General features: G+C 43.8%; 1 protein-coding gene across 5 annotated transcripts in view; it reads right to left on the bottom strand.

The window, feature by feature from the left end:
* LIMA1 (LIM domain and actin binding 1) overlaps positions 1 to 12,038 on the bottom strand; it is a 68,628-nt gene extending 56,590 nt beyond the window's left edge. For 4 of the 5 annotated variants that reach the window (XM_035103789.2, XM_035103791.2, XM_035103792.2 and 1 more), the window contains exon 1: positions 11,899 to 12,038. The gene's annotated coding sequence lies outside the window, so the exon portion shown is untranslated. Of the gene's footprint in view, positions 1 to 25; positions 3,184 to 11,898 lie in introns of those variants that run through there. The other variant, XM_035103790.2, reaches the window with a different exon arrangement.
* Between the last annotated feature and the right edge of the window lie 15,920 nt (positions 12,039 to 27,958).

Genomic DNA, 27,958 nt, shown 5'->3' with positions numbered 1-27,958 from the left:
GAAAGGTATTTGCTACTCAACTCACCTTAACGACGAAACTGCCTCCACAACAACTGAGTAAGAAGCTTACGGAACTGCAAAAGCACCAGAGAATGTTTTGCCTTTTTGTGCATCTGTAGAAACATGCAAGGGCACTGGCACACGCTTGTACTTTTGCCAAGAGTACAAATATTTTCAGCTACATCTGGGAGCTAGGCATTTCATAAGAGTTTTGTTTTTCAATTATTAGTGGGAATTAAGGGGAAAGTTTAAGATAAATAGCTTATTTTGCGAACATTATGCTCTGGAAAACTCAAGGATCAAGACAATACATCAGGCTGGTCTTAATCAAAGTATCTCTCAATTTCAGGGACTGGTTAAAGCCCAATATTGTGGTGCTACCAATACAAGAAAAGCGTTGCCCCTTTCCAAAGCATGAGGCTGCTGTGGAGTTCGCACAAATTTTGTAACAGATTTGCATCAGAGCAGCAATGATTCAGTAGACACAGTTCCTGCATTAATCCCAGAGAATGCAATATCAAATGTCCTGGACCCTGCAGACAGGGAGGCATGCATGCATTTTATCATCATACCAGCAGCGTGGTTCATGGTGTAGTGTCATGAGACAGGGCCTTCTCAGCTATGGCATGTCACATGTGGAAGAGGCAAGATGGCACCTAGGGCGGCAAAATCCCACCGCCAAGTCAAAACTCACTTTTTCTCCAGGGCCTTTGGAAGGACTTAACTGGCGGCTCACGGGCTCGAACTTTTCATTCTGCACTGCTGCGTTTTACCAAAGAGAGTTTTGATTTGTTGTATAATAAAATTGTTTTATAATAACATGAAGCACCTGCAGTCACTTTATAGGATACGTTGGTCTAGACATCTCATAAATAATATAATAAATATTTGTGCTATGCCTGTAAACCATGTCAGAAGCCATGATTATCGTTAACATTGGCAGGTTTTTATAATCGAGACAGCGAAGGCTGTAGATTGTTTCAGAAGTGATGGCATTAGCAGTCTGTTCATTTTCCCTATGAATTTCAGTCTGCATTCTCTTTACTCACATGGACATCACTGAGTAAACACATTACGGACATATCTAAGGTTTCTCATCCCTAGAAACTTTTGGGTGATTACCAAGCGCATTGTTAATCTTTAAAGGAGATAAAAGTTTCTTAGCAAACACGAGATGATCACGTCACCCCCACTTCAAAGTTATTCATTCCGGGATAAGGGAGGAATTTTCACTGAGTGTGCATCAAGGCTACTCCAGAATGAGTGGACATTAAATGGCTGTCCACTTCCTTCTGTTGCCCCTCACCTCCTCTTCCAAGTTTCTTGAAGTGCTGCAGTATTGATGTTAAAACAGCGCAGCTCTCTTGCAATGATGGCAGTTCTGCGTTCGGGACGCTCATTATCTGTCTTATCCAACAAAGTCTGTATATTCCATGTTACAAAGTTCAATTGTCTTTTACGACCGCTGGGTGATGACCCCACTGGGCGCAGTAATCCAGTCAGGGAAATTGGGAGGCAGACTATGTTTAGGGCACCCTTTCTAGCCCCTGCCCCTTTTGGGGGTGAGCAGAGTGGATCCTAAATAGGGCTGCTCAGTCATGGATACAGCTGCCGAGCTGCTCAACTGCCTCATTCCTCGAGTCAGAGCAACTGAATCTGTATCCACCACCCATGTGCCGGTTCATGACTAGGGACTTCCAGATTTCATAGTCCTGCCCCCACTACAATTTGCCAGTCGCCATGGGACTTTGGGGGTTTAGGTTTGGGATGGGTTTTTGGAAGACGCCTGTGCATGAATTTATGTGTGTAGATCAGTGCACGCTGACCAACGCACAGTCTTCACAGTAAGGCTCTATTCCGATGGCATGAGTATCACAACAACTGGTAGATTCTTATCTGCTGCAGCCTTCATCCGCCTACACCAGTGGTTCCCAACAGGGGGTCCGCGGACCCCCAGGGGTCCGTGAGCTATGCCAGAGGAGTTCCGCAAGATGCTATTAGAATAAAAAATATATTAAATATATTTCGTATGATAACAGATTTTTTGTTTTGGCCACTTCCTGCATGAGCAGAGTCTAGCGCAAAACTAGAATTAGATAGAGGCAGTAGTTCTGCTGTATGCCGTTAGGTGGCGCTTTACAAACACTACTGTTTTGCAAAGAGGCACCGCGTGCATTCTACTAACGCTCACCTCCCCAAGATGCTTTGCGCGCGTCGGCTTCATTTGTGCGCTACTGCGCAGGTACCCTGTCTTCTCCATTCCCCTCCCTCCTCCCTGGCGCGCGCTGCCTCTTTGCAAAACAGTAGTGTTTGGAAACAAAGCGTTGTTTTTCGCGGAAGCTACAGTTCGCATAGTTAAAAATGGACCGTTGGTTAAAAAGTGGTTCGTTAAAACAACAAAGGCCTACAGATGAAGAAGAACTGTAAAAAACGTATAAATATAAAATATAAAAAGACTCTTGATTTGGCTCTCACTTTTTAATTTTAGGATTAGGAATTAATGGGGGTCCTTGTCACAATAGCGGCTCGATGAGGGGTCCTCGAGAAAATTTTGTTGGGAACCCCTGGCCTACACAGCCGTTGTAACCTACCGCTTGTAATCATCCGCCTGTTCTGCCGTTGAAGACTTCTTGGATCATTCTTGGTCTAGCTCCTCCCCTTTGACCTTACCACCTTGGGTGACCCTGCTGGGAGTTCGAGATTCCCAATGGCTTTGCTCACAAGGGTCATAGGAATGTGCGAGCCCACTCACCACAACAAGGTGAGTCACTTACAGACTCACTGTTAAAACTGTGTTCAGGGAAGACAATCTTACTTGGCTACAATTGACCACCCAAAGAAGAAGCGGACGCCGTCCACTTCCAGCCACAACTGCAGCATCACACGCAAACTCAGTATCTATAGCAGCCTGATCAAGGCTCAAAGCTAATACCGGGTAATAATTAATAATAATAATAATTTATTAATTATACCCTTCCCACTTGGCTGGGTTTCCCCAGCCACTCTAGGCTAGGAAGGAGAACAATACATTTTCCAACTGCATTTCTTTATCGGAGCCTTTTCTGCCAACTGTATCCGCACATCAATCCACTATGGTTTATTGGCGGTTATTTCTGTGGAACAGTGTATATACAATGTGTTATGGCTGGGATCAGCAAACTTTTTCAGCAGGGGGCCAGTCCACTGTCCCTCAGACCTTGTGGGGGGGGGGACTATATTTTGGGGGGAAATGAACAAATTCCTATGCCCCACAAATAACCCAGAGATGCATTTTAAATAAAAGCACACATTCTACTCATGTAAAAACATGCTGATTCCCGGACCGTCCACAGGCCGGATTTAGAAGGCGATTGGGCCGGATCCGGCCCCCGGACCTTAGTTTGCCTACCCATGTGTTACGGTGTACAGATTATCTCAGGGCCTCTTCTCCCTTCCAGCCACGCTACAACTAATCCGAGTTATGTAGGGTGGCAAACATGAAAACTCGTTTTAAAAAGAGGTTGTTCGTTAAATAAATTTCACTGTTCACTCACAGAGTTAAGGAAATGGGCAGGAAACTTTATGCAGTGATAAATGTAGCTTTAGTTAGCACTGTTCTTTAACCTTTGATCAGTCATAATTATGCAATGTGGCAGATAAGAACTCCCTACCTTCAGATGCCACTCCTTAACCAACAGCTACATATATGGGGGAACGAATTAATACTTCTAATCAGATAACTAATGGAAGCAGTTGTTGCTCTGCTGGGATTTATTTAAACCAGGGTTTTAGTTTTAGCAGCAACAAAATGGAACACACACACACCAAGACCATAATGGCTTGATAACAATTGCAGACCCCCCCCCCCTCAAAGTGTCCCTATTTTCCAGGGACGTCCCTGATTTAGAGAAGCCACCCCGGTTTCTGATTTGATCCCGGAGTGTCCTGCTTTCCCTTAGGATGTCTCGATTTTCATTGGATAACTGTTGGGGGGTATGGAGTTATCTGACCCCTGAGCCATCTGAAGGCGATCCTGTAGAGGGAAGCTTTTAAAAAAAATGTTTAATGTTTTATTATGTTTTTATATACAGTGGTACCTTGGCAGTCGAACGCCTTAGTTGTCAAACAAATCGGCTCCCCAATGTCGCAAACCCGGAAGTGAGTGTTCTGGTTCACGGACGTTTTTCAGAAGCTGAACGTCCGACGTGGCTTCCGTAGCTTCTGATTGAGTGCAGGAAGCTCCTGCAGCCAATCAGAAGCAGCGTCTTTGTTTTCAAACTGTTCTAGGAGTCGAACGGACTCCGGGAACGGATTAAATTCAAGAATCAAGGTACTGCTGTATGTGGGAAGCTGCCCAGAGAGGCTGGGGCAACCCAGTCTGGTGGGTGGTGTATAAATAGTAAAATTATCATTGTGGAATGGGATGTCCCTATTTTCATCAGAGAAACGTTGGAAGAAATGTGATTCATCCTCAGTCTCTTGAGTTCTTTCCCCCACATCATTTCTTGCCTCCTGCAGAACTATTTTCAGTAATAATTTACTACTCTTTTCCATACATTGATTCGTTTAAACTTGCCTGTGCAGCAGAAAATACAGGACTGATTAGAATTTAATAATAAGAAACCATTTTTTCCCAAATATGTTAGCCCCTGGAATCTACTCTAGAAGATGCCTTGAATCAAACAAGGCTGTTAAGTTGATAGCTGTAGAACTTTTGAACTGGCAGATAAGCATCGAATGCTGCTCCCCATATTACACCCTGCTCTTGCTCCTATAAAAGTAAACTCCCTTTCTAAACCTCTGTCACATCCCCAACTTTATTATAGATGTGTTGCTGCCCTGGGCTCCTTCAGAAGGAAGGGCAGGATATAAACTGAATATATACATACATAAATTACTAGTTATTGAAAAGACGGAAGGAAAACCAACACCCGGATTGGCACTTGTGAAACAAATTTTAACCTAATAAAGTTGGCATGGGACAGTTCTGGGTTTATAATCTTTAAATTAAAAAAAAAAACAACCCGACAATAACCCCTGGCATAGCAGACTTTGGCCATGTCGTTCTCTTCTCTATGGAGACCCGACAGTCTCCTCCTTCACACCCAGTTCCTAATGGTTGTGCAGCAGTTTAAACTCCTATTTTAAAGCTTTCTGCAGCAACCGCTAACCCAGGCAGAATGCTTGAAAGAAAAACTGAAGTTAACCCAGAGACAGTTGTAGCCATTTGCTAATAAGATCCCGCTGATAAGAGATCGCTACTGAATCGGGAAGCTCCGTTTTCAAACACAAGGGGTCATTTAACGCCCCGTAGAAAGGGTCTCTTGTTTCCAGGGGTAACGTTTATGGCAGAAGAGATGGACATCTGCAATAGTACAATTACCTGCTTTTGCCATCAAAATGCTCAGACTCTTTGCTGGCTTTGTGCCACGGTACACACGAGCTCCCTCATTAAGCTTCTCTGCCATAATAGTTCAGCTTAACACTTCCTTTAGAAGCTGCCTTCGCCGGCACAATTTCTAGAATGATGACTTACAGGGAACGTAGCTAACCACTGCATTTGGAAAGAGGTCTGCCATTCTAAATCGACAAGGGGTAAAGCACTGCAGGGGGCTTTGGGTTTGTTTGTGGCAGACCCAGATTTGGATCTCTGCTCCACAAAGGAACTTGGGGAAGGGTCTACTCAGTGCACAAGGTGCAAACCAAACGTACACACCTTAGCAGGCAGAGCCATAACATGCTAGCTCTGCAACACGTTCCTTTACAGCAGGGTCCCCAAATTAAGGCCCGGGGGCCGGATGTGGCCCAATCGCCTTCTAAATCTGGCACGCGGACAGTCCAGGAATCAGCGTGTTTTTACATGAGTAGAATGTGTCCTTTTATTTAAAATGCATCTCTGGGTTATTTGTGGGGCCTGCCTGGTGTTTTTACGTGAGTAGAATGTGTCCTTTTATTTAAAATGCATCTCTGCGTTATTTGTGGGGCATAGGAATTCATTCATATTTTTTTTCAAAATGTAGTCTGGCCCACCACATGGTCTGAGGGACAGTGGACCGGGCCCCTGCTGAAAAAGTTTGCTGACCCCTGCTTAGAGTGACTTTAGTGGTCATGCAATTGTTGTATACATTCATGTGGCACGCGCACAGAAAAATTCACCATTTCTAAAGACACCACTGCGTGACCTTGAGTAAGCCACAAGTTCTCAGTGTAGCCTAAACTATCTCAGAAGCCATTTCTAGCAAAAAATATTATGATATACGTACAACATTCCCCGCATCCTTGTCCCTATTCCTTCTCCCAGCCTTGCCAGTTTCAGATTTCATAATATCGACATCTTCAAAAGTTCAAGGCAGCTGGCGCTGTGGGTTAAACCACTGAGCCTAGGGCTTGCTGATCAGAAGGTCAGCGGTTCAAATCCCTGTGACGGGGTGAGCTCCCGTTGCTCGGTCCCAGCTCCTGCCAACCTAGCAGTTCGAAAGCACATCAAAATGCAAGTAGATAAATAGGAACCGCTACAGCGGGAAGGTAAACGGCGTTTCCGTGTGCTGCTCTGGTTCGCTAGAAGTGGCTTTGTCATGCTGGCCACATGACCTGGAAGCTATACGCCGGCTCCCTCGGCCAATATTGCGAGATGAGCGCGCAACCCCAGAGTCGGTCATGACTGGACCTAATGGTCAGGGGTCCCTTTACCTTTAGCTTTTAATACTTCTACCTAATAGGGGATGCAGGTGGCGCTGTAGTCTAAACCACAGACCCTAGGGCTTGCTAATTGGAAGGTTGGCAGTTCAAATCCCTGCGTCAGGGTAAGCCCCGTTGCTCGGCCCCAGCTCCTGCCCACCTAGCAGTTCAAAAGCACGTCAAGTGCTAGTAGATAAATAGGTACCGCTCCAGCGGGAAGGTAAACGGCTGGCCACATGACCTGGAAGCTGTCTGCGGACAAACACCGGCTTCCTCGGCCTATAGAGCGAGATGAGCGTCGCAACCCCAGAGTCGTCCATGACTGGACCTAATGGTCAGGGGTACCTTTACCTTTACCTTTTACCTAATAGGCTATCATCACACTACAATATTAGAGGGCAGGAGAGAAGGGAAAAGAAATAAGATGGTAGTTAGCAGCAGCATTACATTAAGGCAGGCTTCCTCAGCCTCGGCCCTCCAGATGTTTTTGGCCTACAACTCCCACGATCCCTAGCTAGCAGGACCAGTGGTCAGGGATGATGGGAATTGTAGTCTCCAAACATCTGGAAGGCCGAGGTTGAGGAAGCCTGCATTAAGGGCTTATCCACGCGGGAGCTTATTCTGAGTTAATTCTGCACTGGCAACTGTATGCATTCTTATTTAATCTGCATAGCTGCCTTCAAACAATCCCAATTCCAGTGTTTTTCCTCTGTAAACTTGGGTTTACCCGATAGGTGAATAATCTCCACTCAGGGTAGAGGACAATTTTTTCGATGTTTTAGGTGGGTGGATCAATTGTCACTTTCTGCGACAGTATTCTCATTTTCATGTCCTCCTAACTATTCTGGTGTCCTCGTGAATAGAGGATTCCGCCCCACCCCCCTTTCGATTCCTCAGATTTGCACACAACCAGAACACTGCACAAGCAAATTTAATTTCACCTGACTGTGGGCTCTTGCACACTTATTGAGTAAGGAACTAAAACAACAAGGTCCAATATCAGTTCTTAACTGGGATAACAGAAGCAGTGAATTAAAAAGGCAGGGACAGACACAAAAGGGTATGCCTACTGGTATGAACAGGAAAGACCAAAATTGCTTCCCTTTAAAAAAAAATCAAATACATGTCAGTATGAATAGGGGGAAAGCAGGTTAACAGCTAAATAATGCTCAAATGTGGACAAGTCCCAAGTCTAGGGTTGCCACCCATCCCTAGAAAAATATGGTTGTCCTTTGGGGGGGGGGAGTGTCCCTGGTCCTGTTTGGACTTCAAATGGCCTTTTTTCACGTATTCAAGCTCATCCTCCTCCTCATCCTGAAAACTGCATGGCCAGAGGGTGGATCCAGTGGCAGGAGGACAGTAAGAGCCTGAGCGGTAATTTGTGTAGGCAGAGCATGGGTCCATGAGGAGGAGAGCCATTATCATGGGATGTGGGGTGGGCAGATCTGGGTGGGGGAGCTGAAGAGCGAGAAGGGGGAGAGTGCATGGGCCTAATTCTATCCGGTTTGGTGGAGTTTGCACAGGCAACAAGGAGGAAGGGTGGATGATAAAAGAGCAAGATCAGAAGAAAAAGAAAGCTACTCACTAAGCGCAGAGTAGCAGCTAAAACATGAGGGCACTTGTTCCAAAATCTCCTTCGTTACAAAAGTGGTGAGTCAGCTCGAATTATTGCTCTCCGATTGTATTTATGATATCTATTTCTGCACCAGGTAAAGTATTTTTTTTTATTTCCCCCATCCCATCCCCTGGACCTGTCCTGTATTTTGCCTGACCAAAGGCGGCAACCTTACCCAAATCCAAGATGGTAACCATGTCAGTAGCTATGATGACGTCACCCACAGTGAAACCCATAATTAATCCCTATCCAATACTCCAGGCCAGGTTCAATATTGAAATGCTATGACAGGGCATGTACACAATGCCTGATAACAGAGGAAAGCCATTCATTCTGCTAAAAATTGGGAAGGAGATGACGGATGCCCCAATTCTGCATCTGTGCTCCAAATATTTATCACCGCACAGAAAGGAAGAAAAACACTACAGGTTCCACATTCCTTTCCCTCTCCACCCCACTCAAGAGCAAAGGTTTGTTAATATAATGAGTTGCAAAGCTTCCTTTCTCTGCCCACTACACTTTAAACAAGGGGAGAAATGCAAGCGTTGTACCTTGCCCCCGAGTGATTCGTGTGAGGTCTGTTCAGTACGAGAGCCAAACAGTTGCAAATATAGGTTGTCCCTGCGCAGTCTGACCCTCCACAGAAGGAATCCATTAACTGATCTAATAAACACCACACACTTTTAACAGAATCGAAGTGGAAAGTGAGAGATTTATGCAATAGAGCAGAAATCAGGAAATCAGCCCTGAGTGCTCACTGGAAGGACAGATCCTAAAGCTGAGGCTCCAATACTTTGGCCACCTCATGAGAAGAGAAGACTCCCTGGAAAAGACCCTGATGTTGGGAAAGATTGAGGGCACAAGGAGAAGGGGACGACAGAAGATGAGATGGTTGGACAGTGTTCTCGAAGCTACGAACATGAGTCTGACCAAACTGCGGGAGGTAGTGGAAGACAGGAGTGCCTGGCATGCTCTGGTCCACGGGGTCTCAAAGAGTCGGACACGACTAATCAACAACAACAACAACAACAATGCAATAGAGCAACTGTTTAACTTCAGATACAGATTCCTAAATAATTGTCTACTGAACAGAGCCACTCTAGATATTCTCTCTCTTGCAGGTTAGAGTCAAGAATATCCAGGTTGGATACTAAAGAAAATTTTCACTCTGGGCATTAGTAACCATTTCCTCATTTGCACTATGAACCCAGGAGAGATTCCCAATGCTCAGGTAGAAAGGTGAGTCAAGGCCATGAGCTGGCAGGAGGAGACTTTTTGGACAAACTTTGACAAATCTTTCCAGGCACACCCAGAGCTTAAACAAACCACCACACAGGTGCTTTGGGCATATTTATAAGCATGTGATTAGGTTGTATTTCTTCCATCCTTTGTCCCAGGGCCCCTTGGTTAAAAGAGCCCAATTTAAGCTGGGAATACACAGTGATCTGCAATCACTTCCACAGTCTTCATTAGGAAGGTGTGGTGTGATCCTTCTGCAGGAAAACAGACATGAGGACAAATCCCAGGTAATAACTAGTTACCAAAGAAACCACAGTACTTTGCCAACTTCCCTTTTTGTAACTTCTACACAGATGAGTACTACACTGAGCCAGCAAATTCATAGCCATTACCTGATTATGCTCACCCAAAAAAGCAAGCATTGCACCATTGAATGTGCAGAATGAGAACACCATGTCAACAAGCACACAGCCCTGAGCTAGACCTAGAGAGAGAAAAATACCTGTGAAATATTCACGGTCAGGCTCATTTTAAGTACCTGTATGCTCTACAGAAGTGCTTAGCTGCTTTCTATAATCAACAAGCAGCCTGCAAAATCCAATATGCTCACCTCCCCCATCTCAACAAGCTAAAAGGTCCAAAAAGCTCAAGAACACAGTGGTCACAACATAGTAGACCTAAGCCAGGGACAGGGCACCTGTAGAATCCAGATGTTATTAGACTACAACTCCCATCATCCTTCATCATTGGCCATACTAGATGAGGCTAATGGGAGATGGCAGCACACCTGGAAGGCCACAGTCCCTATTCCTAGCCTCAGCAAAGGCAGCAGGTACAGTGAAAAAAATGTTTTCGATAAATACAAGGAACAGTAGATCTCCAGGACCAGGTCTGTTCTCCGGAGAATAGCAGCAGTTCTCACTAGCAAGAGCGCAGACGCAAGAGAAAACTATGAAGGGAGCCGTTAATCTTGCAAAATATTTGATGAATATACAGGTCGACTATTTCCTCCTCCTCACATCCCAAAAAGATCCAGCAAGGATCCCATATAGGATAAACCACATTGCACTTCCAGACCAGTTTACTGAACCACCAAGTACTGGGGACTGTGCAATCGATAAGACACTGGATAGTTTCACCCTCAAGTGACCCGTTGAGGAAAATGCAGCACAGGAACTTTGGAGATCAGGAATCATAGCACCTCTGGGCCCAGCAGAAGTGCACAGTTCCTACTGGTGGAACAGAAGATTAAAATGCACCTGCCTGCAAATTAGGGTTGCCAGCCCCTGCAGTTTAGTGAAATTACAATCCACCCAAACACTGTTTGTTCGCAGCATCTGAGGAGCCACAGTCAGTAGCCTATCCTATACCTGGTCTATCCATGAGTTACATATACCAGAGTATTTTAACCCCTTTTTACCGTTTTAAGCTTTATAACCAAAGTACCCAAATCCTCCTTTTATTGTGGTGTTGTCATCAACTCCCCGCATAGGAGCCAACTCCATGGGGCTGAGATCCCTTCGAGATCCCCTGGCACCCTCCTCTCACATTTCAAAGAGGGCAGAGGTCCTCCTCTGCCATGGCACAACGCCCTCCCATCAGGTGTCAAGGAGATAAAAGAACTACACCATTTTCATGAGACATCTGAAGGCAGCCCTGTATGGAGAAGTTTTTAACGCCTGGTGTTCTATTGTGTGTGTTTTTATATATATATTCAGCTGGAAGCTGCCCAGAGTGTAAAGGAAACCCAGCCAGATGGGCAGGGTATAAATAATAGAATTATTATTATCATTATTAAGGGTTATCCCCCTGGGGAAAGGCAGGGAGGGGGTTGTGCTGGGTATAAATAGAATTATCATCATCATTATTAAGGGTTATCCCCCCTGGGGAAAGGCGGGGAGGGAGGTTGTGCTGGGTATAAATAATAGATTATTGTTGTTATTGTTATTGTTATTAAGGGTCGTTCCCCTGGGGAAAGGCAGGGAGGGGGTTGTGCTGGGTATAAATAATAGAAATATTTTTATTATTAAGGGTCATCCCACTGGGGAAAGGCGGGGAGGGGGCCGTGCTGGGTATAAATAATAGATTGTTGTTATTATTATTATTATTATTATTATTACTACTACTACTATGAAGGGTCGTCCCCCCGGGAATGGGGCAATGGTGAAGGTTTTCCCGTTGCACCTGCCGACTCCGCCGACTCGGGAATCTGGAAACGCTGCCTCGGGAATCGGGGGGTCACCCGCCGCAGAAAAGCGAGCCCACCCCCACGGGGAGAAAAAGTAAGCGCCGCTTCCCAAGGCACCGCTAGACCGGTGCAACCCAGCGACTAAGCGCCCGGGCCAAGGAGATCGGCGGGATGCCCTCGGCTCCCCTTCGCTACCTACCTCGCTCGACCTTCCGACGGCCGCTCCCCGCCAGCCGGACCTTCCTTCCTTCCTTTCTCTGCCGCGACGCGCACCTGTTGCTTTCGCTATAGCAGCAGCAGCAGCAGCGGCGCACCTTGGACGCCGGACTGGAAAGAAGAGCACGGCGGTGGCCACGCCCCCTTCTGGAATCCGAGCCGCCTGCGCCCGCCCCCTCAGCCACGCCCCCTCGCCTCCCGACCCAGGCCGCTTTTGCGCATGCTCCGCCCCAATGCGGCGCGCTCTCGCTCTGTCCCGTTTTTTGTTTTTTTCTCCTGGTTGCCACGAGCGCTAAAGGAAAGTTAGAGGGGCGCGCATGGGCGTTTCATTCCGTAAGCGAAAGTAGCGAATCAAATGCTCCTTTTACACCCTTAAGATATCAATGATTTCCCTTCTTCTTTTTCCATGGTTCATTTTGCATATCATAAATCCCTGCATATTTTACAAAAACCATACCGATCGGTTTTCCATTATTGCATCCATCAAAACTTAATTTACACTGTTGAATTTATCAACGCTGCCAGCGTTTTCAGCTGTCCCACAGTTTGCATAGCTGCCAAGTTTCCCCTTTTCTCGCGAGGAAGCCTATTCAGCATAAGGGAATTTCCCTTAAAAGAAGGGATAACTTGGCAGCTATGCACAGTTTGGTCAAACTCACGTTAGTAGCTTCAAGAACACTGTCCAACCATCTCGTCCTCTGTCCTCCCTTTCTCCTTGTGCCCTCAATGTTTCCCAGCATCAGGGTCTTTTTCAGGGAGTCTTCTCATGAGGTGGCCAAAGTATTGGAGCCTAAGATTTCACCATCCTAAGGGGCTCCAATACTTTGGCCACCTCAGTGTACTGGAAGAAGCAAAGATCACCAGTGTTGAAGCAATGATTCTTCAACATCAACTTCGTTGGACTGGTCATGTTGTGCGTATGCCTGATGATCGTCTTCCAAAGCAACTACTCTACTTCGAACTTAAAAATGGAAAGCAAAATGCTGGTGGTCAACAAAAGAGGTTTAAAGACTGTCTCAAGGCAAATCTTTAAAAAATGTAGTATAAACACTGACAACTGGGAAACACTGGCCTGCACTTGCCACGCTTGGCAAATCCACACCATTATCAACTCCCACCCGGAAACCAATGACCCCACTGTGGAAGGAAGTGTGGATCCAGAATTGGCCTCCACAGTCACTTACGGACTCATTGTTAAAACCATGTTTATGGAAGACAATCTTACTCGGCTACGAGTGATTGCCAGAGAAGAAGAAGAAGATTGGAGCCTAAGCTTCAGGATCTGTCCTTCCAGTGAGGACTCAGGTCTGATTTCTTTCAGAATGAATAGGTTTGATCTTCTTGCAGTCCATGGGACTCTCAAGAGTCTCCTCCAGCACCATACATATATTCTGTTTTACAATTTCAAATACTGGTACTCACTTTACATCCTTAAAACATCAATGACTTCCCTTCTTCTCTTTCCATGGTTCATTTTACATGGCATATACAAAAACTATACCAATTGGTTTTCCATTATTTTTTACACTGTGAAATTTATCTTAACACTGCCAGCCTTTTCAGCTGTGCACAATTATTTCCTGTACATATATTCAAAAAAAGTTCTCCAATCTTCTTTAAACGTATGTTCTTCTTGCTCTCTTATTCTATATGTTACGTCTGCAATTTGTACATATTCTGTCAACTTAAGTTGCCCTTCTTCTTTGGTTGGTTTCTTCTTTGGGGGGCTAACAAAACATGGGATGCAATTGTTGCATACATAAATAACCTTTTTTGACACCTGAGGATTTCAGGCTGAATTATCCCCAACAGAAATGACTCTGTTTTTTGGGGGGAAGTACTTTTAAAACTTTTTATTCTTAGGCTGGGGGTGGGGGAGTAGCTAGCTGGGCCAATATGCAAACTTACTCCCAATAAAGTAGGCTTAGTACAATAAGTCTTCTTACCAAGCAAGGTTTAGAATAAATAAGCATCGCTCATCCTGGCTCCTGGAACCTGATCACTTGCTTAAAACAGCACTTAAGACTGCTATCTTTTATCCTTTTTTAAAAAAACAATAGTAATTTATTGATGCTTATTCGTAAATGCGCAAAAATACATACCCATTACAAAGTATCTCTTGATAATATGCTAAGACAGCTACATAGTCTAAAAAAAAGTCAGAAAGAAGAAAAAAACAAGGAACGGTGAGACCTAAAAAAAGAGAGTGTTGAGAGAAAAGGGGAAAAAAGGAAAAACTACAGAAAGAGAGAAAAGACAAAAAGGACTTCCAGCGCTCTGTCCTGCAGCTGCATATAATATTCATTCCTTAAAATCCAACCATTCTATCTTCTAGAAGCCAGAATTTTTTCAGTCTTCAAATCCTGATATTACAAGATCATTTTCTCTTTCATGCAAAAAGTCCATTAGAAATGTAGCTGAATTTTTGAGTGCTGTCCATGCAGAAAGGCTGGGCCATTACAAAGAGAGTTAGTGCTCCTTAATTGGTAGGTGGTGTGGCAGTGTTTGGTGTAGTATTTATATATATCTATACTCTTCCTGGAGTTAAGGAACTGACTGGGATAAGCCTTGCTCAACTGAGTCTGTATTTTATATAATCTGTATATAAATTTTATGTGATAATGTGTGGTTTGATATGCCTAATAAAGGATATTTGAACAATGTCCAATTCTTAACAAACGTCAGTAATGATTTCTCTCTAATTAAGCATGTTAACTTTGCCGTCTTGTCCAGATCCAATAATTTTAGCAACCATTCTTCTATGGTAGGGCTGTATGTTTTCATCTTTGTGCATATAACAATCTCACCGCTGTAGTAATATATTGGAGTAATCCTTCGTAGTCCTTTTCTAATTGTGTGTCCTAAAAGAAAAAATTCTGGCGTCAATTAAATATTAACCTTTAATAACTGCTGTATCCATGTATGTATTTGTATCCAATTTTTTTCAGCCTTTTTACATGCCTGACTGCAATCCTTTATCCTTAGCCCCACTTAACTCAGCGGGGTTTGCTTCTGAATGGACATCTATACCGCTAGGATTGTGTTGTGAATATACAATACTGCATGCACTTACCTAGGAGTATCCCCTTGAGCTCAATAGGACTTCCTTCTGAGTAGATCTCCATTGAATTATGCTGTATAACACTAGGAATAACACTTCAGCAGTACAATATACCTGTCTCTTACTCATTTGTAAGTCCTCTTGAGGACTTCCTGATAAGGTGCTTCTGGAATGCAAAGAGCTGCCCCCCCCCCTGCAGCTTAAAGAAAATCACAACATTTTAGAGGAAAACATATTTGAGATGTCTTTTCCATTTGTTTTGAGCTTTTCGGTGCATGGCTGTGTCCTTCATGAGGTTTGCAAAAGCTGAAATCTCGAGAAGTAAATGTCATTTGCCTTTTAATGATTAAAAAATGCAGTAACAATCACAGTGCAATCTGGAGATTTTACAAATTCCCTAAAGGCTGGCAACATATTTTAAATCGGGGTGGAGAATCTCCAGCCCTTAGAAGCAAACATGTATATGGTAGGATTGCTAGATTGGTTATCCAAAATTGCTAACTCTCATGCTTGACTGTAATTATTTCAGTCAAGTGCAAAGAGCAAGAAAATGATACGGAAAGATTCAGAACCCCAGATTTGAATCCATGGCTGAGGTAAAAAAATAAAATGCTACTGTTTATGCGACGATACCTGATTTTAACAGACACTATCGTAAACTAATTGCTCTTATGGAGCAAGACTTCCAATTACCACTGCCTTTTATTTATTGGGTGACATGTGGAAAGTATATCTGCAACTGTATCTGAGAGGGAAGCCACATTTTTAAATATATAAAAGAGAAACTTAAAGAAAGCATAGTAATATTGGTATCTGGGAAAAGACAACTTTCTAGCAGTAGAACCAGAAGTTCTACATTCCTCATAGCTTGCTAACAATACATAGTATCTGAGCTGTTGACCACTTTCATTGGTGTTATGGCAAGAAACATATTCTGCTTCATCCATCTGGAATTAGCTGCATCCTTGATTGCTCTGCACCTGTTTTCCCTTACAGTAACATGTCTGTTCGCTCATTTTTCCTGGCACTTTCATACACTAGTAAAGAAGGGTCATACCTCAGTGGAAGAGCACATTATTTGCATGCAAGACATCCCAAATTCAGTCCTTGGCATCCCTCCAGGTAAAGTTGGAAAGGACTTATTTCTGACAGCCACTGCTTATAAGTGTGGGAGACATTTAGCCTTCTAGATGTTGCTGAACTACGACTCCCATCAGCCTCAGCAAGCATGGCCAATAGCCAGGAATGATGGAAATTGTAGTTCAGTAACATCTGGAGGGCCACAAGTTTACAACTCCTGGGGTAGACACTTCTAAGCTAGATGGGTCAGTGGTCTGACTCAGTATAAGGCATGTTGCTCTATTCATCATGCCACTAAAATATCAAATCCGTATAAGGAATTAACTCCCAGTATAGTGAAGTATTGCTAGAAATTAACTTTATCAAGTCAGAGAAAGTTTCTCAAACCAAAGTACCATGTAAACTCCAGAAGAAGTTACCACAGATAATGAGAGGACTCGAGAGACCAAACTCATCTATAAAAATGATTCCTTATGTGACAGCATAGGACCAATGCATTTTGATCAAACAGGCCACAATTCGCTCACCTAAAGTCTAGCGAAATTAATGCAGCGATGTTATTGGTTTTAATGGCACATCAGTGAGATTATTTACAGCAACTGGGAAACAAATCACCACCAGTAATGTTCTCTAGTTGTGGTTGATTATTCCTGGTGGCTGGGGAAGCACAATCTCAATTTATGCAGTAAGGCTAAGATTTCAGAGGACTGCGTTCTTTTATTTCTGCCACACTGTGGACCCACAATATACATAGGCGCGGTAGTGTGACACAGGGGTGGCTCACCTGGAGCTCCCCAGATATGGTGGACTACAACTGCCACCCCCCTGAGCCAGCAAAGGCAATGATCAGGGTGGTGGGAGCTGGATGGGTGTCCAAAACATCTGGAGGGCACCATATTGGTGTGGCTGGTTCAGATCTCACCTCTGCCACAAATTCTGTAGCTGTCCAGAGGCAATATAAAACTGACCTCATCTTACTAGGCAAGGACTGTTGTAGTAATGTATGTGCAGTGCTATTGTAAGTGCAAAGTGTATAAAACGCCAGGAAACAACACATTGAGATAACAGAATGAGAATTAGTTTGAATTATAAACAGTGTTCCCCCCCCCGGAGGCACTCAATGGTACGCAGTACAGGCACATTTCCCCCCAAATGATAAAAGTGTAGCACCATATATATATATATATATATATATATATATATATATATATATATATACACATATACACATACACACACACACACACAGGATTAAAAAGAAGGATGGCATGGAAATGAATGTTTTATTTTTATCTTCAGGAAATAGAACTTTGAAGTACAGCTGTCATTCTCAGCTCTTTTATCCTCTACATCCGTAGAAGTGACTTCCGGTGCCGCTCCGCCCATGCCTGGGCACCGAAAATCGGGTAGAGCGGCACCGGAGGTTGCTTCTGAACATGTCCGGACATGCGCAGAAGCGACTTCCGGTACCGGCGCCGCTGCTGATCCCGCATTTTTCAGTGGAAGACTTGGCAGCTATGCTGGATTCCATGCAGGCAGTGGACAGGCAGTTCCATTAACTGCTCTGGGTGGGATAATATTTTTTAAAAATCTGGAGCAGGGCTTCTCATGAGCTGAGCAATTTTTGTTGCACCACAGTGGCCTTCTGGTGATTGAGACAAAGGAACTGGGAAATAGGTGTGGCTGGTGAGCCACCTATGATTTCTGATAATCGTAGCTGGAGTTATGAAGGGGAAAGAATTGAGTGTAACAGTTACACCTTTCCTTTTGGCTGTTCTGAGGTGCACAGCCAGGAGCATTTCAACACAAAATAAGTAGTTTGTAAGCAGACCTTGCTGGGTGCCATTTTTACGCTGTTTATTCAGTGCGTATATCCAGTGCAAGCAGGATGGCTAATGATGCAGCCCAGAAATCCTGTCTGTATCTTTGTGCCACAGAATCAGAAGACAAGGCAGCCATGGTTTCTCTTGCCCTTCTCCACCTTATTGTACATCATCTAAGGCCCCCTCCAGACTGGGGTTTTCTTTAGGGGGACGTATTCTGCAACATGAAATAATGGCATTTATACTGGACAAATCCACACGCCATTCCACCATTTGTGATGCTTCTGCAATGATATCACATTGATGTTGTCCAGAGGGGCAACAGCACGACAAAAGCGGGGAAAGTCCCAGAACGTTTGTGATATGAAAAGTTACAGGATTACAGCCAGAAGCTATAGTTAGTACAGTGGAACCTCGGTTTATGAACACCTCGGTTTACGAATTTTCGGTTTACGAACGCCGCGGACCCATCTGGAACAGATTAATTCACTTTCCATTACTTTCAATGGGAAAGTTCGCTTCAGTTTATGAACACTTCAGTTTATGAACAGACTTCCGGGACCAATTACACCCATGCTTCGGGTTAAGTACGCTTCAGGTTGAGTACTCCGTGGACCCGTCTGGAACGGATTAATCCACTTTCCATTACTTTCAATGGGAAAGTTCGCTTCAGTTTATGAACGCTTCAGTTTAAGTACTCCGCGGTCCGTCTGGAACAGATTAATCCACTTTCCATTACTTTCAATGGGAAAGTTCGTTTCAGTTTATGAACGCTTCAGTTTATGAACAGACTTCCGGAACCAATTGTGTTCATAAACCGAGGTACCACTGTATATGACATTGTATACATTGCAGCAGCCTTTGGTTATAAGCAATAAACTTGATACATGATACATGATACCTAGTTAGTATATGCACAGGTTGGAAGTGACACAGTACGACCCTGAACTTTTCCAGGTGCAAAATGTATTGAACGTGAAGTATAGACTAGGACTGCCCTCATAGCATCTAGAGCAGGGGTCAGCAAACTTTTTCAGCAGGGGGCCGGTCCACTGTCCCTCAGACCTTGTGGGGGGCCGGACTATATTTTGAAGGGGGGGGGAATGAACAAATTCCTATGCCCCACAAATACACAAATAACCCAGAGATGCATTTTAAATAAAAGGACACATTCTACTCATGTAAAAACATGCTGATTTCTGGACCGTCCGCGGGCTGGATTTAGAAGGTGATTGGGCCGCATCCAGCCCCCGGGCCTTAGTTTGGGGACCCCTGATCTAGAGCAACAAACAGTAAATAATGCACAATAAAAAGGATATCTGGGGGGGCCCTGTTTTCATTTCCAAAACAGCTATTTGAAATTTTGTAGCCGTCAGTCAAAGAACTAGAAAGTCTCTTCCTGTCTGAGAAACAATGTCTATAACATAAGCACCAAGCGATTTTTTTTCATTCTTTGTTGTGTTCTTTTCCTACTTGTGAATGGGTTATATTTGGAAAATAAAAACTTTTTTTAAAAAACAAACAAACCCCAGTAACAATATATCAGCTCCACCCAGCAGAGAGAGGCCTGCTTTGATGAGTGATTACACTGGAATTTACCTAACTTCCAAGAACTACCTAACTTCCAAGAACCTGACTTCTGCTTTATGGGAAGAAACAGCAAAAAAACAAACAAAAACAACCAACCAACGAAATACAGGTGTGGCAAGGTCTGGACTTGGATTTATTATGCACAGTCTCTGTATCAAACTGGCACTTTTAAATTCAGGGACCAAGTCGTGAAATATCAGGTGGAATAGGGAAAGCTTTCCTCCTAAATTCATGCAATGGGAGCAAAACACATCTCCAGCAGATGCTAGGTAGCCCTTGGCACTGTCCCAGGAGGGAACTTAGTAAACTAGAAAGTGAGGTTATATTATCTGTAATGGTTTGATTCAACTGGCTTGTCCGTCATGCGGCACTGTAACATCAAAGTACAAAAATAATAGGGCTTGGCATACAAGGGCCAGGTTAGCATTATGTACAATAATATTCTATCATTATCCATCTTGCCTGCTTCAAAACACACCAGTCTGCATTACAGTGAGGCTATTAGGGCAGCTTACTGTAATTGCAAGCATTCCCTGTTACCTCATTCACAGACTGCAGCCAAAGGCAATATTATAATTACAAACCAGAATGTTTAGGTATATGTATGTGTTAGGTGCAGTCGGGAGTCCCCTGTGTTCTTAATCACTATAGTGACAATAATTTGTTGACTTAACTTGGTCCAGCACTGATTTGTTCCAATGCCCAAGTTTTCTTTATATTAAATTTTCTGTCTTACAATTTCAAATATTCATTTTACATCCTTAGGATATCAGTGTGACTTCCCTTCCTCATAAATCCCTGCATATATATATATATTTTAAAAAACTATACCAATCAACATTCCATTTTATTGCATCCACCAAAACTTGTTTACGCTGTTGAATTTATCTTAATGCTGCCAGCGTTTTCAGCTGTACACAATTATTTTCCATATATTCAATAAACGTTTTCCAAGCTCCTTTAAAAATTTGTTCTTCTTGTTCTATCTATATGTTAAGTCTGCAAGTCGTGCATATTCTGTCAGTTTAAGTTGCCATTCCTGTTTGGCTGGGACCTTGCTCGTTTTCCATTTTTGGGCCAACAAAACATGGGCCGCAATTGTAGCATACATAAATAGCCTTTTCTGACACCTGGGGATTTCAGTCTTAATTATCCCCATTACAGAAGGACTTCTTGGGGGGGAAGTACTTTAAAACATTTTTCCCCCAATTCATTATGGATCATTTCCCAATACACTTTTACCCTTTGACATGTCCACCACATATGAAAGAACGTTCCCTGTGCCCAATACACATGTATGTTTTCATACACGTTTTTATTAAATTGATTTCAGTTCATCTGTCTCCACAACACAGGGCCGAACTATGCTGGCAGACATTGCAGGGCGAAAATGAAGAGCTTGTGGATTGAGGCCCAGTTCCCAGTCCCTGAGCTACCAGGTGTGCTGAACAGCAAGCAATTCCAGCTTAGACACTTGCACAGCAGCCCTGAACTCTCTCTGATCCGGGGAGCTGGGTGGCACCTGAGGGCCAATCCTCTGACATCTGATATAAGCTTCCAGATCTACAGGTTTCCTGCACTCTAGGTAACTTAGATAAAGTGTTTGTTCTTTCATGCCAAGTCACCGTTCTTTAAGCTGGCATGCATCCTCATTTTGTAAATAGTTAATAAAGTTTATATTTTATGGACACCCTGGATGTCCATAGTTGTTCACCTAAGAATAAGGCAGTGTTATTTTTCTGGGAATCACAAGTAAGGAGAGTGATGCTCCACTCAGGTCCTGCTTGCAGGCTTCCCACAGGTATTCCCTCCACCTTACCAAAGCCCGCATAATTGTGGAGATTCACTCTGAGCCTTAGGCATAGGGTAGGATAAATGTACTGTATACTGTATATAATCAATACACTAAATGAGCAAAAGAAGCTTCAGGGAGAGGAGCACCACTTATTTTTTGTACATTTCGTTTTCTGCCCTTCCTCTGAAGTCCTTGGAGGTGTGTCTTGAGGTGTGGAACCACCCTGTAAGGTAAGCTTAGGTTGAAAAGAAGTAGATTGCACAACGCCACTCGGGGCCAAAGCAGACATTGCATGCAGACGGCTGCAGCATTGTCCCAGTGGCCGTTGGTGAACAGGAAAAGCTGCTTCCGAGGAGGCAATTGGAATTGGCAGAGGAAAATGTGCTAAACCACCCTGTTTCCCTGCCCACTTCCCAATCCACGTCTGCTCCCTGCATATCTCTCAGACCCCCAGTGGCGTTCCAGATGTGTGTTTGCCTATACTTGGAACTCCATGAAGTGGGGAAGGAATGCTAAGGAACAAACCCTTCGTGGAGTCCCTGAGATGGTTGCATGGCCCCTTGTACGCTGCCTCCTGGCAATTCCGGCAGCCGGCTTTGGCTGGTGGAATTTGCTACCAAGGAGTGTGGTGGCGTCTCCTTCTTTGGAGGTCTTTAAGCAGAGGCTTGACAGGCATATGCCAAGAATGCTTTGATGGTGTTTCCTGCTTGGCAGGGGGTTGGACTGGATGTCCCTTGTGGTCTCTTCCAACTCTATGATTCTATGATTTTATGTATTGCTCTGCTCTCCTTTGGACCACATCAGTGAGGCCAAGGGGTCTTGTCATTGTCAGAGAATTCTACTCAATATTGATCCAGAGCATAACTTCAACGTATAGTTAGCAGAGTAAAAATTTGAACACGTTGCAGGATTCCACAAAAAGAGACCAGAGGCAATTGTATTTCATCCAGCAGAGCTTTACTGCTACTGAAGGCAAATGAGCATAATGGTCACAAATCCAATACATTCAGCACTGGCGGTGTCCATAAGAAATCCAGTTGCAGCAGACTTAACTTAACTTACAATAACTTATCGTAAGTCTAAACCTTAGCACTATACAGTGGTACCTCAGGTTAAGAACTTAATTCATTCTGCAATGGCAAGGAAAACTTATGGAATATGCAGAACTGGCAAAACTAACAGAAAAATTACATGAAAAGGACAACAAAGACTTTAAAAGAGAATGGGAACCATTTACAACATATATGAAGAGGCAACATAAAGAAATGGACTCATTGGCAGGGTTTGAGTAAACAATCAAAACTGTATACAACAAAAAATAAGACTATATGTATTGGGAAATTTTGGGGGAAACAATACGCAGGGTGAACAATATGCAAATATAACAAAACGGGAGTATGAGTGAAGTCCAGTGGAGGAGGGTGGAAATACAGTCATACCTTGGGTTGAGTACGCTGCAGGTTGCGTACTTTCAGGTTGCATACTCGGGTTCCGCAACTTTCAGTTTGTGTACTTTCAGGTCGCGTACTCTGGGTTAGCGGAATTTGTAACCTGAAGCGTCTGTAACTCGATGTACCACTGTATACAGAACACCTACCAGAAGGAAAGAGGAAAAAAAGAGAAAGTGAAACCCAGGCTCCTTCTGGCCTATTATTATAATCAGCATCACCTTGACAGAAAAAGATAACAGAACCAGTTTAAGCCAGATGTACTCAGCTTCTCTGAAGGAATAACCCAAACACCTTGAACCTGCTGCTTGTTTCTTTCACACAGAGAAGCTTCCAGAACCCTCCTGAATTAAACAGAATAGGGAAGATCTCTACACATCAGATCAATAATTTCTGTAATAAGAAATGCAAACTAACAGTCACCAGGGCATCCCAGGACCTCCATACGCACCGGCTAGGCTTGCACCCTGGAGAGATCACTTTGGTGCTGCTAACACAGCAAAAACAACACAGGAGACAGTGGTTACGAGTTATCAGTCTCTGCAGCCTCAGTGGGCGCTGTGATTCTTTGGCAGTTCACCCCAGGAGGTGCAACAGAGAGAGCATCGTGCCTGTTTCACCTCTTAAAATAGAGATACAGTAACTGCAGTTACATAGCTATTGGAGGTGAAGTAGAAAATATTGCTGTGCTGAGGGGAATTAAACTTCATATCGGGCCTACACCACTAAAGATCCAGCAAACTGAATATAGCCCACCAGTCAAATATGGCAGCCCACCCAACAAAGACATTGCTTTTGCTTCCTGAGAGCCAGTGTGGTGTAGTGGTTAAGAGCGGTAGACTCGTAATCTGGGGAACCGGGTTCACGTCTCCACTCCTCCACATGCAGCTGCTGGGTGACCTTGGGCTAGACACACTTCTCTGAAGTCTCTCAGCCCCACCCACCTCACAGAGTGTTTGTTGTGGAGGAGGAAGGGAAAGGAGAATGTTAGCTGCTTTGAGACTCCTTCGGGTAGTGATAAAGCGGGATATCAAATCCAAACTACTACTCCCCTTCTTCTTCTTCTTCTTCTTCTTCTTCTTCTTCTTCTTCTTCTTCTTCTTCTTCTTCTTCTTCTTCTTCTTCTTCTTCTTCTTCTTCTTCTTCTTCTTCTTCTTCTTCCTGCCAAATACAGCAAAGCAAGAGAGCTGCTAAGCAGGCTACCTTTTACAATAATTTGCTCTTATTTTTTTCTCTTGATATCTGTACCAGCAAAGGTAACTACTGTACTCTTTTCTTCCGCTTGGCAAAAACATTCGATTTATGAAGAGAGCTCTGTTTATTGCTCAAGGCCCAAGAGAGTGACAGTGAGTCAGCATCTGGCTTCAATTTGAATTGAACTGGCTTGTCATTGCTTCTCTGCCATTAAACCCGCCTTCCCCAACATGGTGCCCTCCGGTTGTTTTGGGGCTACAACACCCATCAACCTTGACCATTAGAGAGTCTGCTTGGGGTGATGGGAGTTGCAGTCCAAAACACCTGACTGCATTAAACTCTACAGGTCAGAGACTTGTGTTAAGATTTGAGCTTTTTCCAGCTAACGTTCTATATACAGTACCTTTAAAGGACATTTCCCTCCTCAAAGTCTGAGCACTGTAGTTTACCACCCCCACAGAGCTACAATTCCTGTTACCCCTCAACCAACAACAGTGCCCAGAATTTTTGAGGGTGGAAATAGGCTTCAAATGTGCTTTAAAAGTATAGTGTGAATGCAGCCTAAACCTGCTAAAATACTCAAGTGTCCATAAAATGGTCTAAAACAGGCATCCCCAAACTTCGGCCCTCCAGATGTTTTGGACTACAATTCCCATCATCCCTGACCACTGGTCCTGTTAGCTAGGGATCATGGGAGTTGTAGGCCAAAACATCTGGAGGGCCGCAGTTTAGGGATGCCTGGTCTAAAAGCATTATCGCCTCTGAATCGAAGCAGGTATCAATCTAAGCCACGCTAATAGCTAAAAGGGATATCTCATAGAAACCCCGTAGCTACGGATAGATGATCCTCAGGATCCCTTCCAACTCTATTATTCTATGAATTTGCTTCTCAGGCCTCCTGGGAGGAAGGATAGAATTGCAAATATGACTGAGGATGATATTCATGTGGTTCTTTGAGTGCCGGGTGGCTTTTTATTTCTGCAAGGGAAAGCATACATTTGAAATATGTGCAGTGCACTGTTATGGGAACATCTCTGCATATCACCTGACAACAGGAAATATTTCACAGCTGGATGAATAAGCCTCTGCCATGAGTGTCTCCTTTGTATTGTTTTAAAAAAATATCTGCTATTATTTACTCTTTTAATTGTTTTTAGCTGGTTTTATTGCATTTTGTAAATAGATATTGAAACAGAGAGAGAGAAAGAGGGAGAGGGAGAGCTTGTTCCCACACTGGGTGGGCAAAATAGATCATCCAAGTAATATGGCACAGGAGTGAGCCTGAGAATTGTGCATTCTCTTTCCACAGCAAAGCTATTCACAATGTCAAAATATAGAGTAATGCCCATGTCCCAAAACTGGGACATAGGTTATATTCAATGCTAGACAAACTCAGGGTAGACTAATTGAAAGTAATTGCCGGGACTGACATAAGTCCAAAATTTTTGATGGTTCTGCTCTGGGCAGAATTTAGTTACCTACACCCCTATATGTTAAACATTTTAGGTATAGGTGCCTATAATATATGTCGCACCACGTCTGATTCTGTCCTGCCTATTGTGCATTTTTATTTTTCAAACTCAAAACCTAAACGTTTCTGCAATCCAGATCAGCGTTGACTCGAGTCAGGATCTCATAAGAATCTGTCACCAGAAATATAGTAAGCAGAGCAAACGGGAATTGCAGCACTTTCTCGTTTTATTAAATCGGTAAGTGTGAAGCGACCTTCTCAGTCTTGTAGAGCTTCCAGATCTTGAGGGTGGGGTGCAGCCATAGATGAGATAAGCAACCCTGTATAATCCAGTTGTCATCATCTGCACTCTCCAAGCAGCCTTGCCAAGGAGCAGGGCGTGTCTTGACATGGATGCAGGGGAAATGTCTCAATAATGCTGCCTGCTGAATATTTGGGGCTTTATGTGAGTTGGCTCACAGGCCAAGGGGTTGGCTCTTTCCCCCGATTTAAGATTGCCTTTCTTTCAACTGCGGGATTAATCATTCATTCCAGCAGAAGGTGGAAAAAGTACCGGTTGCCCTCTAAGAACACAGACATAAAATCAGGCCAATTGCTTGTGGTTTAATGAATCTGGAAGACCCTATACTCTTTCAGTTAGCGGGTACATGACCACTGATTGACACAGACTGAAATAATTCTACACCAAAACATGCAGTGAAAGTTTGAATGAACACACTTATTTAAAAAAAAGTTCTCATCATCTCCATCGTGTGTGCAAAAGGATTTTAGAAGTGTAACTAATCCATGTTAAACAATTTTAAATATATACTCAGTGAGGCTTCATTTCTTCTCAACAATAAGTAATCGCCAACGTAGTGTTTCTTTTCATGCTTCATCATTCATACATTTCAAAGATGCCACCACACCTCAGATGTCACATAAAACCTTGCCTCTTCTCATAGGAATTAGAAAACAAAACAAAGCAAAGTGGTCAGGTATCTAACATGTTCACACATTGCCATTGATTCTGCTTTCATTTCACTCTCACTATTCTGGAATGCACTGTGCATGTAGCATTATTCACAGTCCATATCTATCCTGTTATTAAAACCATAAGAAGAGGCTGCAGGATCAGGCCAATGGCCCATCTAGTTCAGTATTCTCATAGAATCATGGAATTTTATAGTTGGAAGGGACCATAGTTGGATGGGTCATCTTCATGGTCAGCGTGGGGCTCAAACCCATGACCCTGAGATTAAGAGTCTCAAGCTCTACCGACTGAGCCATCCCGGCACCTGTTCTCGTAGTGGTCATCCAGATGTTTCTTAATAAATGCTGCATTTTGATGCATTTCCACCCAAACCTATCAAATGTCAAATTATCAAACATCTACATTTGGTCCTCTTCTGACCCCCAACGAGTTAGTCCTGCAACTGAATAATAATAATAATAATAATAATAATAATAATAATAATAATAATAATAAATTATTTATTTATTTATTTATTTATTTATTTATTTATTATACCCCGCCCATCTGGCTGGGTTTCCCCAGCCACTCTGGGTGGCTCCCAACAGAATATTAATAATAATAAAGTGACAACATCAATCATTAAAAACTTCCCTAAACAGGGCTGCCTTCAGATGTCTTCTAAAGGTCAGATACCATAGTTGTTTATTTCCTTGACATCTGATGTGTTCCACAGGACGGACACCACTACTACCGTAAGAAGGTCCTCTGCCTGGTTCTCTGTAGCTTCACTTCTCACAGTGAGGGAACCGCCAGAAGGCCCTTGGAGCTGGACCTCAGTGCCCGGGCTGAACAATGGGGGTGGAGATGCTCCTTCAGGTATACTGGGCCGAGGCCATTTAGGGCTTTAAAGGTCAGCACCAGCACTTTGAATTGTGCTCAGAAACATACTGGGAGCCAATGTAGGTCTTTCAGGACCGGTGTTACATGGTCTCAGCGGCTGCTCCTAAGCACCAGTCTAGCTGCTGCATTCTTGATTAGTTGTAGTTTCCGGGCCACCTTCAAAGGTAGCCCCATATAGAGCGCATTGCAGTTGTCCAAGCGGGAGATAACCAGAGCATGTGCAAGGACTTGCTTCTAGTCTCTGGTCTTGGAGAATAAGTGAGGCATCCTCTCCTCAGCATCGTGACCACGATCAAGGATGGGCGAGGCATTGGCGTCAGGTGGCAGATGCTAGGGCGCATGGAGTGGAAGTGTTGCGTTAGGGATGAAGCAGGGTGTGCCTGCTGCCCTCTGGTGCTGTGGCTGCTTCTTTCTAATTAAACTTGTTGAAATAAAGTTCAACTGTCGGTCTGTTTTGCTTCTTCATATGTCAAGTGAGAGCTGGACCATAAAGAAGGCTGATCGCCGAAGAATTGATGCTTTTGAATTATGGTGCTGGAGGAGACTCTTGAGAGTCCCATGGACTGCAAGAAGATCAAACCTATCCATTCTTCAGGAAATCAGCCCTGAGTGCTCACTGGAAGGACAGATCGTGAAGCTGAGGCTCCAATACTTTGGCCACCTCATGAGAAGAGAAGACTCCCTGGAAAAGACCCTGATGTTGGGAAAGATGGAGGGCACTAGGAG

Source organism: Zootoca vivipara, chromosome 2 (assembly GCF_963506605.1).
Source record: "Zootoca vivipara chromosome 2, rZooViv1.1, whole genome shotgun sequence".
Lineage (NCBI taxonomy): Eukaryota > Metazoa > Chordata > Lepidosauria > Squamata > Lacertidae > Zootoca > Zootoca vivipara.
Note: the sequence above shows the minus strand (reverse complement) of the source record. Positions and strands in the feature narration are given on the sequence as shown.